Raw genomic sequence first — 18,564 nt, forward strand, 5'->3', positions numbered from 1 at the left:
GTCATTATCTATAAAGTCCATGTCCATTTTTACCACAGTTTTTGTTTCCACCCTTCACTGATCTGGACTGTTTTGATCCTAAATCACAAATGTCATCCTCTATGATTGTGGTCACAGTGGATGCGGGCTCATTAGCTTCTCTGCAATCCTTGACTCTTAACCATACTACCCAGAGACGAGACAAATGGGTGAAGCAATGTTCTTCAGTCTATGTAGAAGACTGAAGAACTATTTTCCCCCAGTTTCACAGTAATAAACCAAAGGGTTAGTCAACCAATTAACTTTCAGAACATGACCCATGGTTCAATTCTCGGTAACACATTTGTATATTTCTCAGTATTGTTCGTAGAACTGAATGAATATTCCATGCTGTGGATGGAAGCGGGTGGAAGTGAAACAAGAAGAAAGCAGAGAAGAAAGCAAGTTAAGACTGTCACCCATTGCAGGCTTGGACAGAAGAGACCAAACAACTTAAATGTGGATCGCAAAGTGAGTTGAACTCTCAATTCATGTCTTTGCTCTAATATCTTAAACTTTAGATCAAGGAACTGGCTACACCTAACATATCTTTGAGGCACACTGCGATATTTTTATATAATGCATTGCACCTTATTGAAATTATAGTTTCTTACTGGAAGGAACTGTCATGTCACCAGGGGACAGCTACATATGGGGCACTTCAAAATAGGCAGAACTGGGATTTTAAAAGTGGTATTTTCTTCTATACTTTCAGGGTTATAACTGGGTTGTTCATGCAGTGACTAGGCTGGTGGCACTGGAATTTTCAATAATAAACAATTTTTAACAATTATTTTGTTTCATTATTTATTGGAATAATGAAATAAAACAGCTTTTGCGGATCTAAAAGCCAAATTGAATACATTACAATCATAAGAATAGTTGTGTCTTAAGCAGAATACAATAAGGATAACTCATGTAGCAGTCTCAGGCCACAACTGTCTGAATTCTCAAGGTTTAATCATTATAGCCTGTGCAGTAAAATTATATTGTAATTTTACATGCAATAAGATTGAATTTTAAGTCAAATGGACAGGCTTTTAAACCAAATTAAATGTTATAAACAAAGCTCTGAGTTGATCGTTCCAAGACTTACCACTTTGCTATAGACTATGTGGGGTAAAGGAACAAAGGATCTCGGAGTGAAAATACAACAATCGTTAAGAGCTACAGTCCAGATTAGTAAGGCCGTTAAAAAAAGTAAATCAAACTCTGGGCTTTTGTTTCTGGATGAATAAAAGTAGGGAAGATATGCAAAACCACAAGATGTCATGAATGGAGCAAAACCACAGAAACTACAAAAAGGTCGTGAGTGTAACCCAATCCATTACGCAAACCAGCCTCTCATCCACTGACTCTGTCGACACATCCTGCTGCCTCGGCAAAGCAGCCAGCGTAATTAAAGACCTCATGCACCCTGGACATTCTCTCTTCCGTCTTCTTCTGTCAGGAAAAAGACACAAAAGATACGTACCAACCCGACTCAAGGACAGGTTCTTCCTTGCTGCCATCAGACTTTAGAATGGACCTACCTTGCATCAAGTTGATCTTTCTCTATACTCTAGCTATAACTGTAACATTCTGGTATCTCTTGATCCTGTGACGGTAACATTACATTCTGCATTCTCTCGTTTCCTTCTGTGAACGGTATGTTCTGTCTGTATAGCGCACAAGAAACGATACTTTTCTCCCCCCCCCCCCCCCCCCCACAGTATGCTAATACATGTGACAGTAATAAATCAAATCAACAATTAAATCAAAAACTAAACCATGATTGAACCTTGGTTGGGACACAGCGTAATAGTGTATTTAGTTCTTGTAGAAAGACACTGGAGAGTGTGCGCAAGAAATATTTATAAGGGTAATACAAAAAACATGTGGGTATACATATCAGGAAACAACTGACAGGCTGGGGCTCTTGGGGGGAGAAAAAAAAAACAGGTTTTGATAGAGTAGGTACAGCAAGATTGTTTTCTCTTATGGGGTAGGTCACGAATGTGCCAGCCGGTTAAAAGCGACCAGCATTTCAAAAGATATTTCACAGGATGAGAGTCCCTGTAATGAGATCAGCAGTATGGGCATAACAGAAAAATACACTGTCTTGTTATTAGGGAAACATCTAGACAACTGAACCACCCAGGGAAAGCATACATACATTAATCATTTAGAACTCCAGAAGCTGAGGGGATAGACAGCACCAAAGGAAAACAGTAGTATAATTTGCAATCTTTTTGTGGAAGCATGGAGACAGATTCCACCTAGCAGCCTGTAAGCCAGTTCCAGCTAGCAGACCAGAAACAAGAGTGCAGATACCTTTGTGGAGGCAGTTAAACCCACTGTTCACTGAACCAAGGAGAGACATTTCCCAGAATGAGTACTTAATCATAACAATGTGGTAACTATAGCCTTTATTCATAGATCCATTAAATTGGATGTTGTTTGAGAAGAGGGAAATCTTAAAAGAATTCAGGGCTCATAAATGTACTTTGGATCAAAAAAGATAATTTCTACTTAAACTGTGTGAGTTTAGTAGTTCTTATACGCAACTGTCTTAGATCATCATAGTCCTCTCTCTGTGTGTGTGTGTGTGTGTGTGTGTGTGTCTTTTCCTATTGTAATAGTTTTTAAATATTTTACTACAAGTGGGCTGGTTTCTGTTCTCACACCTGGCTCCTTACATCATTTCTGTAAACAAAACTATACAACATCACAAACCTGTGTTACAGGTTGGGATATCAGCCAGATTTGTGACAGGTAAAGGAACAAAGTGATCTTGGAGTACAAATATAGCAATTAAAAGCTACAATCCAGATTAGCAAGGCTATATAAAAAAACATATGGCATTGCGGTTTTGGCCATCAATATAAAATAGTCACCAACAGGGAATGCAGAAGAAACTTAGAGGTAAGAATGTGGAACCCTCCACCCTGGAGATTGAAGCAAATAGTACATGTGCTTTTAAGGGGAAGCTAGACAAGCATGAGGGAAAGAAATTACAAATGGCAGATTTAGAGAAGATGGCAGGAGGCTCACGTGAAGCATAAATACCAGCAATGGCTGGTGGGCCCAACAGCCTGTTTAACGTGCCATATACGCATGACATCCTATGAACCAACAATAACTGACAATGGTGCAGCTGCCCAACAACTAACCTGCAACAAGCCTAGTTTCTCAGGCAGTGCTTCCTTTAGGGGCTAGGAGAGGTTTCATATCATTGCCGCTACCACAACTAATCCAGGCACTTCAGAATGAAGTAGAGCTTTTTTTTGCTGGTTAGCAAGATGTGACAAACAACAAGGATCAGTGCCTGGGCCTCAACATTTTACAGCTTATATAAATGTTTTGAATGAAGGGACTGAAGGTATGGTTGCTAAATGTACTGACCATACAAAAAAATAATAGGTAGGAAAGTGGTGAAAAAGGACACAAGGAGGCTACTAGAAAAGGGACATATGTGGGTTAAGTGAGTGGACATGATTTTAAAAATGGAGTACAATGTGGGCAAATATGAAATTGTCTATTTTGGCAGGAAGAATTTTTAAAAAAAGTTTATTAGCTAAATGTTGAGAGATTGCAGGGCTGAGGGGCAGACTGAACTCAGTGTCCTAATGAATGAATCACAAAAGGCTAGATAGAATGTAGGTACAGCAAGTAATTAGGAAAGCTAATAATACAATGTTATCATTTATTTGCGGGGAATCGATTACAAAAATACGGATGTTCTGCTTCAGCTATACTGGACATTGGTGGGAACACATCTGAAGTACTGTGCACTGTATTGGCTTCCTTGATTAAGGAAGGATGTAAACGCGTCAGTTCAGAGAAGGTTTACTAGACTACTGCCAGGAATGGCCAGGGGTCACTTATGAGGAAAGGTTGGAGAGGTTAGGTTTGTACCACAGGAGTTTAGAAAACTAGTAACTTGATCAAAACATTTAAGATTCTGAAGGGCCTTGACAAGGTGGGCGTGGAGAGGAAACATCCAGTCGTGGGAGAATCCGGAACCAGAGGCCATTCATTCAAGAGACAAGAATTAATTTCCATAGGCTCTCAAAGAGAATTATTCCTCAAAAGACAGTGAAAGCAGAATCTTTAAGGCAGGGCTCGATAGTTTCTTGATAAATAAGGGGGGTGGGTGAAAGGTTTTTGGAGGTAGGCAGGAATATAGAGCTGAGGTTCCAATTAGATCAGCCATGATTTTCTCAAATGGAGGAGCAGGTTTGAGGAGTCAAATGGCCCACTGCTAATTCATATACAATAAACATGAAAGTAAAATACTGTGGATGCTGGGAAGATTCAGATGATCAGGCAGCAACTAATTACGCTTCAGATTAATGGTTTTTCATCCAGACAGTTCAAAATCTGGCCTCTTACACATCCTTAATTTTAATTGCATCACCATTGTTGGCAGTGCCTTCAGCTGCCTGAGGCCTAAGCTCTTGAATTCTCTCCAAACCCCATTATCATCTAAACTACTTTTTAAAATCAGCCACATGTCCTAACATCTCACATGGCTCAACATCAAACTCTCTTTGATAATGCCGCTGTGAAGCACCTTGGGGCATTTTACTATAGTAAAAGAACTACATAAATGCTCGTCACTGCTGCTGCAATAATATTTCCAATTTTGTTTTACAACAGAACAGCCAGCCATGGGCAGTATGGTGGCACAGTGGTTAGCTCTGCTACCTCACAGTATCAGGGACCTGGGTTTGATTCCAGCCTCAGGTAGAATTTAGGCATTCCCCCTTTGTCTGTATGAGTTTCCCCTGGGTGTCCCAGTTTCCTTCCACGGTTCAAAGTGTAGATTAGGTGGATTGGCCACGATCAATGCACCGGATTATAGTCATAGGGTGGAGGGGAGAGCCTAGGTGGATACTCTTTCAGAGAGTTACTGCAGAGCTGATGAATGGCTCGCTGCACTGTAGAAATTCTATGGTTCGATGTACTACTGACATTTTCATAACCCACTGATGACCAAATCATGACTCTAGTTCTCAGAACTCATAGCCACAAAATAAGTTCCGTGTATCTTCCAAGTCAGTATGACAGCTGGGATGTTGTTAGGTTCCAGTTTAAACTATATCTCGTGCAACCAGCCATTTCTTGATATCACATGTGGTGTATTGCTTTGACTGAAGACTAATGTGTGATGCTGGGCATCTCAGGAGCAGAGATGGATCATTCACTCAGCACTTCTGGTTGAAATCAGTTGCAAATTGCCTTTGTAAAAAGCCTTGCCTTTTGCATTAATGTAGCAAGCTCATCCTTTATTGAGGATAGGTATTGACGCAGCTTTCTCCTCTCCTTAGTTGCTGACCACCAGTTGTGACTGCATGTGGCAGTACTGTAGAGATTTGATCTGATCCATTAGTTGTAGGATTAGTCTATAGCATACTGTTTCTATAAACACAAAGCCATTTGACTCTTCGAGCCCACTCCATCATTTAACCAGATCATGCTGATCTTTTACCTCAACCCCATCTTCCCAAACTATCCGCATATCCCTTAACGTCGCTGATATCTGGAAATCTGATCACATTTTTGAACATTCCACCCTCTGGGGCAGAGAATTCTAAAGATTTACCGCTCACTAAAGACATTCATTTCCCTCAACGTAGTTGTAAACTGCCTACCTCTCATTCTGAGACTGGTCCCTGGTTCTAAACATCTTTCCTGCATCTACTCTGCCAAACCCTGTAAGAATTTTGCACACTTTAACGAGACCTTATTCTTCTAAACAGAGAAGAGAATGAGAACACAGACCATATTCTCTAAAGGACAATCCTACCATCCCCAGGATTAGTTGGTGAGCCTTTGTTGCATGCCCTGTATGGCCAGTGTATACTTCCTTAGGTAAGGTGATCAAAACTGCAGACAGTTGGTGTGATCTCACCAAAGCTTTATACAATTTCAGCAAACCTTCCTTATCCCTGTACTCAAATCTTCTTGCAATAAAGGCTAACATATCATTTCCCTTTCTAATTGCTTGCTGAACATGCATGTTGACTTTCATTGACTTATGAATAAGGACACTCCGGTCTCATTGGACATCATCATTTCCCAATTTAGAAATACCCTGCCCTCCTGTTTTTTCCTACCAAAGTGGTTAATTCATATTTCATGTCATGACCTTGCCCATTCAGTCTCCCTCCTTGAAGCCTCTTTGCATCCTCCTCACAGCTCACATTTCCACCAAGTTTTGTGTTATCAACAAACTTGAAAACATTAGGTTTGTTTCCCACATCCATAGACACAGATCGTGAATAGCTAGGGCACAAGCACAGACTCACGGTACCCTACTTGTCACAGCCTGTCAACCTCAGAATGATCCATTTATTCCTAATATTTTCTTTCCACTAACCAATCGATGCAAGTTTATTTCCCTCAACCCATGAGCTCCAATATTGTTTGCTCACCTTGTGTGGGACTCTACTGAAAATCCAAATGTGCCACATCCACCAGGCTCTCCCTTATCTATTCTGCTAGTTTCATTTTCAAAACATTCAAATAGGTTTGTTAGATATGATTTCCCTGTCATAAATCCATGTTATCTCTGCCCAATCTCACCATGATTTTCTAAATGCTCAGTTATTATTATATCCTTTAGAATAGATTCTAGCATTGTCTCCCCTAATAGGTCTGTCGTTTTCTGCTTTCTCTCTCCCTTTCTAAAATAGTGGGGTCACATTTGCTACCTTCCAATCTGCCAGCACCATTCCAGAACTTATCAAATTTTGAAAGGTGACCGAATGCATCCATTATCTCTGCAGCCAACTCCTTGCGGGATCAGGAGTCTTGATGATCAGGTCCAGGGCATTTATCAATTTTCAGTCCCATCAATTTCTCCAGCGCTTTTACTCATACTAATTTCTTTCAGATCCTCAATCTCACTAGGGAATAATTTCTTTTTCCTCCATACTCAGCCTGAAATGGGTCTAAATGTTCTATTATTTACCCTTCTTTTCAAACAAACTTATAGAAACTCTTAGTTATGTTCCTTGCCAGTTTAATTTCATACTTTATTTTCTCGCCATCAATTTTGTGGTTTTCTTTCGTTGAAATTTAAAATGTTGCCAAACCTCAGGTTTTCTACTTTTTTGGCAACTTTTAAAATTAAGTTAAGAAAGCTCACCAACACCCTTACTTTCTCAGAAGACTAAAGAAATTTAGATGTCTGCTATGACTCTCACTAACTTTTACAGATGCATCATAGAAAGCATTCTTTCTGGTTGCATCACAGCTCAGCATGGCTCCTGCTCTGTCCAAGACCACAAGGAACTACAAAAGGTCATGAATCCGTCACACAAACCAGCCCCCCATCCATTGACTCTTGTCTACACTTCCCGCCGCCTCGACAAAGCAGCCAGCATAATTAAAGGATACCACGCATCCCTCTTTCACCTTCTTCCATAGGGAAAAAGATACAAAAGTCTGAGGTCACATACCAACCGACTGAAGAACAGCTTCTTCCCTGCTGCTGTCAGATTATTTGAACGGACTTAACTTGCATTAAGTTAATCTCTTTCCCTACACCCTAGGTATGACTGTAACACTACATTCTGCACTCTCTCGTTTCCTCCTTTATGAATGGTATGCTTTGTCTGCATAGCATGCAAGAAACAATATTTTTCACTGTATGTTAATACATGTTACAACAATAAAATCAAACTTTATATGTCTTGTCCTTTGATTTGACAGAATCCTCTGCTTCTCTTGTTAACCAATGTTTTCCTCCTGACATTTTGTATCTTAAAAGGAGTTTGTTGGAAACCATGCATTAAACCTTTAAATGCTCGCCATTGCCTGCCTACTGTCACACTTTGTAACCTGGTTCTTCAATCTACCGACAAACTTGTCCCTCCCGCCTTCAGTTTTGTTTGTTTATGGACCCTGGTTTCAGGCTGAACTACATCACTTTCAAACTTCATGCAAAACCCTATCATATTATGGCCACTCTTTCCTAAAGCCTCCTTTACAAGATTATTTACTCCTTCCTCATTGTACAATACTAGATCTAAAATCACCTGTTCTCTAGTTAATTCCTCATCAGTGTTCTAGAAAACCATGGTGGTGATTTGAACCAAAGTACTCAGAGCACTCGCCTAGATTAAGGTTTAGTGACATAGAAACTAGTAGCAGCAATAGGCCATTTGGCCCTTTGAGCCTGCTCCAGCATTCAGTATGATCATGGTTGAGCCTCTAGCTCAATGCCACATCCTCCCCATATCCCTTGATGCGATTGAAATCTAAAACAAACTCTTTCTTGAATACATTCAGTGACCTGGCCTCTACAGCCCTTCGTGGTAGAGTGTTCAACAGGTCCACTATTCTTTGAATGCAAAATGTTTTCCTCATTCCCATCCTAAATGGTTTTTCCTTTATCTTGGATGTCTGGTTTTAGATTCCTCAATCAGCGAAAACATCCTCCCTGTATCTAGTCTGTCCAGTTCTGTTAGAATGTTGTACGTTTCAATCAGATCTTCTCTCACCTTTCTAAATTCGATTGACTACAGGCCCAGTCAAACTAATACCTCCACATAGGACAGTCCTGTCAACCTTGGTATCAGCACTCCGCTGCATCCCTTCTATGATAAGTATATCCTTTTCTGAGATAGGTACACCAAAATTGCATGCAATACTCTAGATGTGGTCTCACCAAGGCCTTGTATAACTGCAGTAAACACAGTAAGAAGTCTCACAACACCCAGGTTAAAGTCCAACAAGTTTATTTGGTAGCACAAGCCACTAGCTTGAAGCACTGCCTCTTCATCAGGTGAGTGGCAGTTCTATTCATACACAGGGCATATAAAGACACAAACTCAATTTACAAAATAATTGTTGGAATGTGAGTCTTTACAGGTAATCATGTCTTAAAAGGTACAGACAATGAGTGGAGAGAGAATTAAGCACAGATTAGAAGTGTATTGTCTCCAGCCAGGACAGTTAGTGAGATATTGCAAGCCCAGGCAAGTCATGGGGATTACAGATAATGTGACATGAACCCAAGATCCCGGTTGAGGCTGTTCTCATGTGTGCGGAACTTCGCTATCAGTCTCTGCAGACCGATATGCATGCGGAGCTTGGCTGAGAACGGCCTCAACCGGGACCTTGGGTTCATGTCACACTATCTTGCCTGGGCTTGCAAAATCTCACTAACTATCCTGGCTGAAGACAGTACACATCTCTTTAACCTGTGCTTAACTCTCTCTCCTCTCACATTGTCTGTACCTTTAAGGCATGATTACCTGTAAAGACACGCATTCCAATTATTATCTTGTAAATTGAGTTTGTACCTTTATATGCCCTGTTTGTGAATAGAACTTCCACTCACCTGATGAAGGGGCAGCACTCCGAAAACTAGTGGCTTGTACTACCAAATAAACCTGTTGGACTTTAACCTGGTGTTGAGAAACTTCTTTCACCGCAGTCCAAACGCCGGCATCTCCACATTTTAACTGCAGTAAGGCATCCCTACTTCAGAACTCAAATCCTCTTGCAATGGAGGCCAACATACCATTTGCCTTCCTAATTGCTTGCTGTACCTGCCTCTTCACTTTCATTGACTGGTGTACAAGGACATCCAGATCCCTTTACACATGCACAATTTTCATTACATCATCTTACAAGTAATAAACTTCCTTTCTGTTTTTCACACCAAAATGTATAACTTCATGCTGTGCCTTGTTGTACTGTATCTGCCATGTGTTTGTCCACTCACTCAACATGTCTAAGTCACTTCGAAACACCTTTGAATTCTACTCAATTCTGGCCAGTTTTGTCAGCAAATTTGGAAGTGTTACATTTGGTTCTCTCATTCAGGTCGTTAATACATCGTGAACAGTTGGGGCCCCAACTACTGATCCCTGCGGTGCCCCATTAATCACTGCCTGCCAGTCAGAAAGAGACCCAATTATTCCCACCCTGTTTCTCGTCTGTCAGCCAATTCTCAATCCATCTCAATACATTACCAGCTATCTCGTGTGCTTCTGAAAGTCCAAGTACACCACATCCAGTGTGGTTCTCCCTTATCTACTGTACCAGCCCATCTTCAAAAAAAAATTAGCTAAGCATGATTGGCCTTTCATAAACCCATGCTGGCTTTGTCCAGTCCTGTTAACGCTTTTCAAATATTCTGTTATCATGTCCTTTACAATATAACATTCTAGCATTTTCCCCACTATTGATGTCAAACTAACTGGTCTGTAAGTCTCCCTTTTTCAATAGTGGGGTTACATTTGCGACCCTCCAATCTGCAGGAACTACTGAAGTCCATAAAATTTTGGAAGATGATCACCAATGTATCTAATATTTCCAGGGCCATTTTGTTTAATACTCAGATACAGATTATTAGGCCCTGGTGATTTGTTAGCCTTTAACCCCATTCATCTTTCACTAATACTGATTTCCTTCAATTCCGCCCTCTCACTCGACCCTTGATTCCCTAACGTTTCTGGGAGTTAATTTGTGTCCTCTTTTGTGAGGACAAAGGCAAAGTGTGTGTCCGATTCTTCTGCTTTTTCTTTGTTCCCCATTGTAATTTTGCTAATCCTTTTTACTTCACATATTTATAAGAAGCTTTTACAGTCAATTTCTATTTTCCCTGCAAACTTTACTTGTCCTCTATTTTCTCCCTCAATCAAATTTTTGCCTTCTTGTTTAATTCTAAAATGCTCCCAATCCTCAAGCTTGCAACTTTTTCTGGCAACATTACACATCTCCTCTTGGGGTTTATTATCCCTTATAAGCCATAGCTGAGCAAACTTTCCTCTTGTTTTTGTGCCAGACAATAATGAATAATTGTTATATTTTATGCATATGTGGTGTGCCGCAAGGCTCACTACTGGGACCTCTTCTCTTCGTAATATATATAAATGACTTGGAAGAGGGCGTACGTGGTGTGATCAGCAAGTTTGCAGATGACACCAAGATGGCAGGAATGGCAGATAGTAAGTAGGATTGTCAGGCGACACAGCAGGATATAGATAGGCTGGTATATTGGGCAGATGGAATTTAATCCTGATAAATGCGAGGTGATGTATTTTGGAAGGAATAATGCAGGGAGGAGTTACATGATAAAGGGTAGACCAATTAAGAGTACAGAAATGCAGAGGGACCTAGGAGTGCAAGTGCACAAGTCTCTGAAGGTGGCAACTCAGGTGGAGAAGGTTGCGAAGAAAGCTTACGGAACGCTAGCCTTTATAGGAAGGGGTATAGAGTGCAAGAGCTGACGTCTAATGCTACAGTTGTACAGAACATTGGTTAGACCGCATTTGGAGTACTGTGTCCAATTCTGGTCACCTTACTACCGGAAGGATGGGGAGACCCTGGAGAGAGTGCAGAGGAGGTTTACAAGGATGCTGCCTGGTATGGGAGGACTGGGTTATGAGGAAAGATTGGGAAAACTGGGGCTCTTTTCCTTAGAAAGACAGAGATTAAGGGGGGGGATCTGATAGAGGTGTATAAAATAATGAAGGGTATAGATAAACAGTGGCAGGCTTTTTCCTAGATTGGAGACAAATATCACGAGGGGTCACGAGCTGAGGGGGAGAAGTATAATTTGGATACTAGAGGGAAGTTTTTCACACAGAGGGTCGTGGGGGTATGGAATGCACTACCAAGTAAGGTGGTGGAGGCAGGCACGCTGGACTTGTTTAAGGTTTACTTAGATAGGCACGAGTGAAACAGGGATGGAGGGTTACAGGAGCTGGTTTTAAAAAGGGTCAGAGCCTTGGGACGTTACTGGAAATCTAATGCTGCATGTTGATTTTTTTGTCTCTTTTACTCCGCAGGTGTGTCGGTTCACCTTGTTGTCTAACTGAATAAACTAGGCTTGTACTCGTTAGAGTTTAGAAGAATGAGGGGAGATCTCATTGAGACGTATAAGATGATGAATGGGATGGATAGGATAGAGGTGGAAAGACTCTTCCCGCTCAAAAAAGACAGTAGGACTAGGGGGCACAGCCTCAAGATAAAGGGGGGGCGGTTCAGAACGGAGTTGAGGAGGAACTTCTTCACTCAAAGGGTGGTGAATCTCTGGAATTCTCTGCCCGTTGAAGTGGTGGAGGCTGCCTCGCTAAATATTTTTAAGAAGCGGGTTGATGGGTTTTTGATAAGAGAGGGGATTAAGGGTTATGGGGAGAGGGCGAGAAAGTGGAACTGAGCCACGACAGATCAGCCATGATCTTATTGAATGGCGGGGCAGGCTCGAAGGGCCAGATGGCCTACTCCTGCTCCTATTTCTTATGTTCTTATGTTCTTATGTTCTAACGAGGGGCACGCACACGGTGGGTCGTGCGTGGGCTGCTCTTGGATGTTTCGAGAGTGGCCTAGTACTTCGCGTCGTTGTGCGTGCTTAAAACTGGGCCAGCAGATGGGCACCACAACACCTCAGTGACTATCACTGCTAGCTGTGCAGATACATGGATTTGGGCCAGTGTCTGTGGGAGTTTGTGCATCCTCCCTGTGCTTGCGTGGGTTTCCTCCGGGTGCTCCGGTTTCCTCCCACGCCCCAAAGATATGCTCTTAGGCTGACTGGTGTAACAAATTGTCCCTAAACTATTCTCCCCTGAATCTGGTTTCCAATGGGGGTACCATACGCATACACACAGGTCAAGGTAGGTATAGGAAAATGCTTTGTTAGGATGGCGGCGCGGGCTCGTTGGGCCAAAGGACCTGTTTCCCGTGCTGGGATGTTCTTTGTTCATTAAATATTTAACCATTGCCTATCCACCTTCCTCATTCTACCCTTGCCAATTCACTCCTCATAGTTCCCTTTATTTAGATTCAGGACCCTAGTTTCAGATTTGATACTTCACTCTCCATTGTAATAAAGAATTCTATCATATTACGGTTGCTCATATCCAAGGGAACAACAAGATTGTTAATTAATTCTTCCTCATTGCACAGTGCCCATTCTAGAATAGCCTGTTCTCTGGTTGGTTCCTCAATGTATTGGTCTAAACAAGCATCACGCACGTACTCCATGAACAACAACTCCACTACAACATTGTTATTTTGGTTTGTCCAATGTTTGTGTACAGTTGTACCCTTATTGCATGCATCTCGGATTTCTTGTCTAATATCTTCCCATACACCTCCATTACTGTTTGGGGCCTACAGACAACACCCAATACGCTTCTTTCCCTTTTGTGTTTGTCGCCACTCATACAGATTCCACATCACAGTGTTCTGAGTCAACATCTACATCACCAGTCTCCACATTCAATGGACCAGCCACTTCCAGCTAAATGCCACATCTTTCCTTCCCTTTTCAGCATTTTGAAGGCACTGCTATCTCTGTGGTACTCTGTCCACTCTTCCATCACCCCATTAGCACTTAGTCATGCAAGCACAGATACCCTATGTTGTGTCTGCCCATCCTCCAGGGTATCACGTACTTCCTCCAGACGAAGCAGCAATTTACTTATTTCTTTCAAAATAACATCCTCTATTTGCAGCAAATGATTCAGTCTCTCTTTTTACACTGTCTAGGCCAAAGGCAGATTCAGTGATTACTTTGCTGAATGCCTCCATTCAGACCACAAGCATGACCAAGTTTTTGATTACTGACTGTTTTAATTCTTTGCGCAACTCCCAATTGACTCTGATGAAGGGTCATCCTGATAGGAAGTGTTAGCTCTATGCTCTCCACAGATGCTGTCAGACCTGCTGAGATTTTCCAGCAATTTTTTATTTTCGGCATCCATGGTATTTTGCCTTTATTCAACTTTGACTCTAGCCTCCTATATTGCCCTAATGATGCACAAAGAACCGTACCTCATCATTCACTCAGACTTTACAACTTTAGAAACTTGATATTACGTTCAATAATTTCACATTAGTACCACTGCTCTCTTTTGCTCAGCCAGCCAATGCTGGCAATGATTCTGCTATTCATTCAATTACTCCTTCCTTCCACACGTGTTCCTAACGATTCCTCCTCCCAGCTCTGTCATAAAATTTGTAACATCTCTATCTTTTTCCAACAAAATATCTGCCTGATACGTTATCAGTTTTTTCCAAATCCATAAATGCTACATGACCTGCTAAGCATTTCCAGTATTTTGTTTATACTGTAGGTTTCCTTGCCCATGTTTGACCTAATATATTGAAACATCATGGAATCCAATGTCAATGTTGAGGACAGCCAGACCCACTCATACAAGACTGTACAGTACTATGCTGCTGATGGATCAGGACACACCTAGGAATGGTGGGGACATCAGAGGCACTGGCTGCAAGGTACAATTTAGTATGACTACATTGGTCTATGTTTGATCAGTTTGTGGAACAACTCTCCCAATTTTGGCACGACTCTCCAGATATTAATGAAGGCACTGCAGAGTTGACTAGGTGGGCTGGACTTGTGTCATAGGATAAAGGAAAAATACTGCGGATGCTGAAATCTGAAACAAAATTAGAAAATGCAGAAGAAGTAACTCAGACTCGAAAGTTGGCTCTATTCTCTCTACACTGATGCTGTCACACCTGCCGACTTTTTCCAGAATTTTCTGATTTTGCTTCAGACGTGTCCGAATCTGAGGCAATCCACTTGGTTTGATTATGACTGTCGTTTAAAGTGGCCTTACATCAGACTTCCTGCCCCTCCATCCTTATTATGTTTTGCAAATAGAAAGTACCTTATAATGGCTTGCAGTAAAAGGAGAGATAGTTAAATAACCGAAGCATACTTTGTACAGGAAGAGAAACTTAAAAACTAATGTAGAAAACTAAACTGGTGGCGAATCTTGGGTTATTTTAGAATAAAGGCTCCATCAGCTGATTGGAGAAATTAGACTCTTCGACGTAACACAGGATACAAATTGTAATGTACAAAGCCATTTGTTCTTAGAGGAAGTCAGTTCAAATATGCAGCTAGGGTCATAATACCTTTAACACTCGTTAAAGTAAAGTCACTGTACCTGTTATATCCTTTTTTTAAATTACCACCGGGGTATGTTTAATCAGAATGCCAAAGCTCAGCTCCTGTACTTTAAGTGCTCTGCATGACGTCATCTCCAGCTGCAGCTTCCGGGAGGCGGGGCCTTTCGCTCTACCCACCTGCGCAGGCGCGCGCTCACCAAGGCAACAAACCCCGCCCCTATGTCCCGGGCTCTCCCACACCACAGTTAAAAGGGTTCGCCCATCATCCTCCGATGAAACAGATCCCTAACCCGCTCCATGCGTCTGGAAAATAGAATCCTCGGCACTGTACCCCCAACTTTCTACTGACAAGCTGTGAACAGCCTCAGCGGAAATCCCGCCCCACCACGCTGATTGGTCAGGGTACCCCATGACGCTGCCAATCGCCATCACTTATTGGCCGATAGCGATGTCAATCGGAGGGGATGCGCCTGGCCCCGCCCCTTTGGCGGGCTCCACCCATTTTGGCGCTTGCTGTTGTCGAGCTGCGGGGAGGAGGCGGCCTGACTGACTGACTGACACCCCGAGTGAAAATTAATTAGACAGGGAGCAGGTAGGGAGCACAGTACCATCCCCCGCCGTAACCGGGGCCGGCTCCATCTCCACATCACTGACTGAAGGGGGAGGGGAAAGGGAGAACCCGCTTCAAATCCTGCGGCAGCAGTCACCTACTTCGGAGGTTAATAACGGCGATGGAGCGAGTGGTCTATGTCCCTCGGCTCGGCCAGCCCGGTCGCGTCCTCTTGTCTCTGGGCTGGGCTGGGCTGAGCCCGCTCACGGCTGGGCTTGGCCGGGCCCGCTCACGGCCTGTTGACCGGGACAAAGCGGCCCTGCTGAGCCTACCCCTGACGTCACACACGGCAGCAGCCGCTCCCATTGGCTGCAGGGCGCAGGCGCTACGTCACCGCGGGCACGTGGAACCTGTGCTCCTGTCAATCAAAGAGGGGAGGGGGGGGGTTTTGCACATAGCTGTATGTATATCGTCCTGTAAGGCAGCAATACGAAACATGGGGACCAGCGGAGATCTGATGGAGAGATGTGGTTTGGAATGTAGTGCATTGGAGAAAGTGCAGAATAGGTTTATAAGAGTGGTTGCAGGAGTGAGCAGTTGCAGTTATGAGGGCAGTTTGGAAAGGTTCATAAAATCCCTGTCAATCAGAGGGAGAGGGGTTTGCACAGCCTTGCCTGTACCACCCTCTCCTGCAAGGCTGCAATATTAAACATGGGGATAAGGTGGATCAGCAGAGGTATGATAGAGATCTCAAAATCATGAGTGGGCTGGACAAGAGTGGATATGGAGAAACTGTTACTAATCATAAAAGGGTCAATTCGAGAGAATGCAGATTTAAAGTGATTTGCAAAAGCAGTAGATGCAACGTGAGAACTTTGCCACAGAGCAAGTGGTTTGGAATGTACTGCATTGGAGAAAGTGCAGAATAGAGTGGTTGCAGGAGTGAGTAATTGCAGTTATGAGGATAGATTGAAAAGGTTCAGAAAACCCCTACATTGTAGAAGGAGGCCATTGTGGTTTGATATGATTTATTATTGTCAAATGTATTAGAATGCAGTGAAACATATTGTTTTTTGCATGCTATACAGACAAAGCATACTGTTTATAGAGAAGGGAAGGAGAAATAAGAGGACCAAAACTGCACATTGCTACCTCAAGTACTGTACTTTGGCAGCATGAGGACCAGGGTTTCTATGGGGTAATGTGTGGTTACAGGGATAGGCCTAGGTGAGATTGTTGTCGGTGCAGACCTGATGGGCTGAATGGCCTTCTTCTGCACTGTAGGGATTCTATGAAGTAAGATCTAGCCAAGCCTCCATACAGTTGAAGACTTCATGACTCCTGTACTCAAATTCTCTTGTGATTTAAAGGCTCACTGCACTTGCATGTTAGCTTTCAGTGACTTATGGACAAGGACATCCAGGTCTCTTTGTACATCAACACTTTTTAATTCTTATCATTTCGGAAATACTCGGCATATCTGTTCTTCTTACCAAAGTGGATTACCTCAAATTTTTCCACATTATATTCCATCCGCCATGGTTCTTGCCCACTCACTAAGTCCTTACAAATCTTCTTGTAACCACTTTACATCTTCCTCACAACCTACATTCCCACCTAGCTCAGTGTCATTCGTGAACTTGGAAATATTACATCCCCCCCTCCCAAATTATTGATATATATTGTGAATAGCTGGGGTCTTGAGTACTGATCCTTTGCAGTACCCCAATAGCTACAGCCTACCAATGAGAGACTGAGCCATTCATTCCTGCTCTGTTTTCTGCTGATTAGTCAATCCTTAATCCGTGTCAGCATTGCTTCCTGTTCCATGTGCTTTTATTTTATTAATCAGCCTCCTGTGTGGGACTTTTTCAAAAGCCTTTTAAAAATCCAAATATACTATATCAACTTTCCTTTATCAACTTTGTAACTAACATCCTCAAAAAAACTCCTAACAAGTTCATTAAATATAACTTCCCATTCAAATCTATGCTGACTATTTATCATATGGAAAAAGAGTTCCCTAATAGATTCTAGTGTGTTACCTACTACCAAGGCTAACAGGCTTGTAGTTCCCGGTTTTCTCCCTCTCTTTCTGCTAAGTAGTCGGGTGACATTTGCTACCTTCCAATCTTCAGGAACAATTCTAGAATCTGTAGAATTTTGGAAGGTAATCATCCATTATCTCTGTAGCAACTTCTTTTAATACTCTGGGATGCATAATATCAGGTTCTAGAGACTTATCAGCTTTCAGTCCCATTAATTTCTCCAATACAACCTTCTTATTTTGAGTAATTGAAGGAAATTAATCTTTCTCCTTAGTCCCTTGGATCTCTACATCTTTGATTTGAATTATTATCACGAGCATTGGTATACAGTGAAAAATATTGTTCCTAGTGTGCTTCAGAGACAAAGCATTCTGTTTATCGAGTATATGGGGAGAAGGAAAGGAGAGGATGTAGAATGTAGTATTACAGTCATGGCTAAGGTATAGAGAAAGATTAACTTAATATAAGGTAGGTCAATTTGAAAGTCTGATGGCAGCAGGTAAGAAGCTGTTCTTGGGTCAGTTGGTATATGTCCTCAGACTTTTGCATCTTTTTCCTGGCGGAAGAAGATGGAAGAGAGAATGCGGGATGCATGGGGTCCTTAATTATGCTGGCCGCTTTGCTGAGGCAGCGGGAGTGTAGACAGAGTCGATGGATGGGAGGTTGGTTTGCGTGATGGATTGGGCTATGTTCACGACCTTTTGTAATTCCTTGCGGTCTTGGGCAGAGCAGGAGCCATACCAAGCTGTGATACAACCAGAAAGAATGCTTTCTATGGTGCATCTGAAAAAGTTGGTGAGAGTCATAGCCAAATTTCCTTAGTCTTCTGAGAAAGTAGAGGCGTTGATTGGTTTTCTTAATTATTGCTTCAGCGTGAAAGGACTAGGACAAGTTGTTGGTGATCTGGACACCTAAAATCTTGAAGCTCTCAACCATTTTCACTTCATCTCCATTGATGTAGACAGGCAACGACCTCCATACACTTCCTGAAGTTGAAGATTATTTCTTTTGTTTTACTGACATTGAGGGAAAAATTATTGTTGTACCAATTCACCAGATTCT

The 18,564-nt window shown here is 42.2% G+C and overlaps 1 protein-coding gene across 4 annotated transcripts in view; it reads right to left on the reverse strand.

The window, feature by feature from the left end:
• The window catches only part of zfand6 (zinc finger, AN1-type domain 6), a 54,135-nt gene extending 38,266 nt beyond the window's left edge, over positions 1-15,869 (reverse strand). Inside the window, exon 1 of one of the 4 annotated variants that reach the window (XM_080214134.1) lies at positions 15,616-15,869. The gene's annotated coding sequence lies outside the window, so the exon portion shown is untranslated. Of the gene's footprint in view, positions 1-14,942; positions 15,215-15,615 lie in introns of those variants that run through there. The other 3 variants (XM_080214137.1, XM_080214138.1, XM_080214136.1) reach the window with 3 other exon arrangements.
• Positions 15,870-18,564: the final 2,695 nt, after the last annotated feature.

The sequence above is a fragment of the Carcharhinus amblyrhynchos genome, chromosome 28 (assembly GCF_965287045.1).
Source record: "Carcharhinus amblyrhynchos chromosome 28, sCarAmb.v2.hapA, whole genome shotgun sequence".
Lineage (NCBI taxonomy): Eukaryota > Metazoa > Chordata > Chondrichthyes > Carcharhiniformes > Carcharhinidae > Carcharhinus > Carcharhinus amblyrhynchos.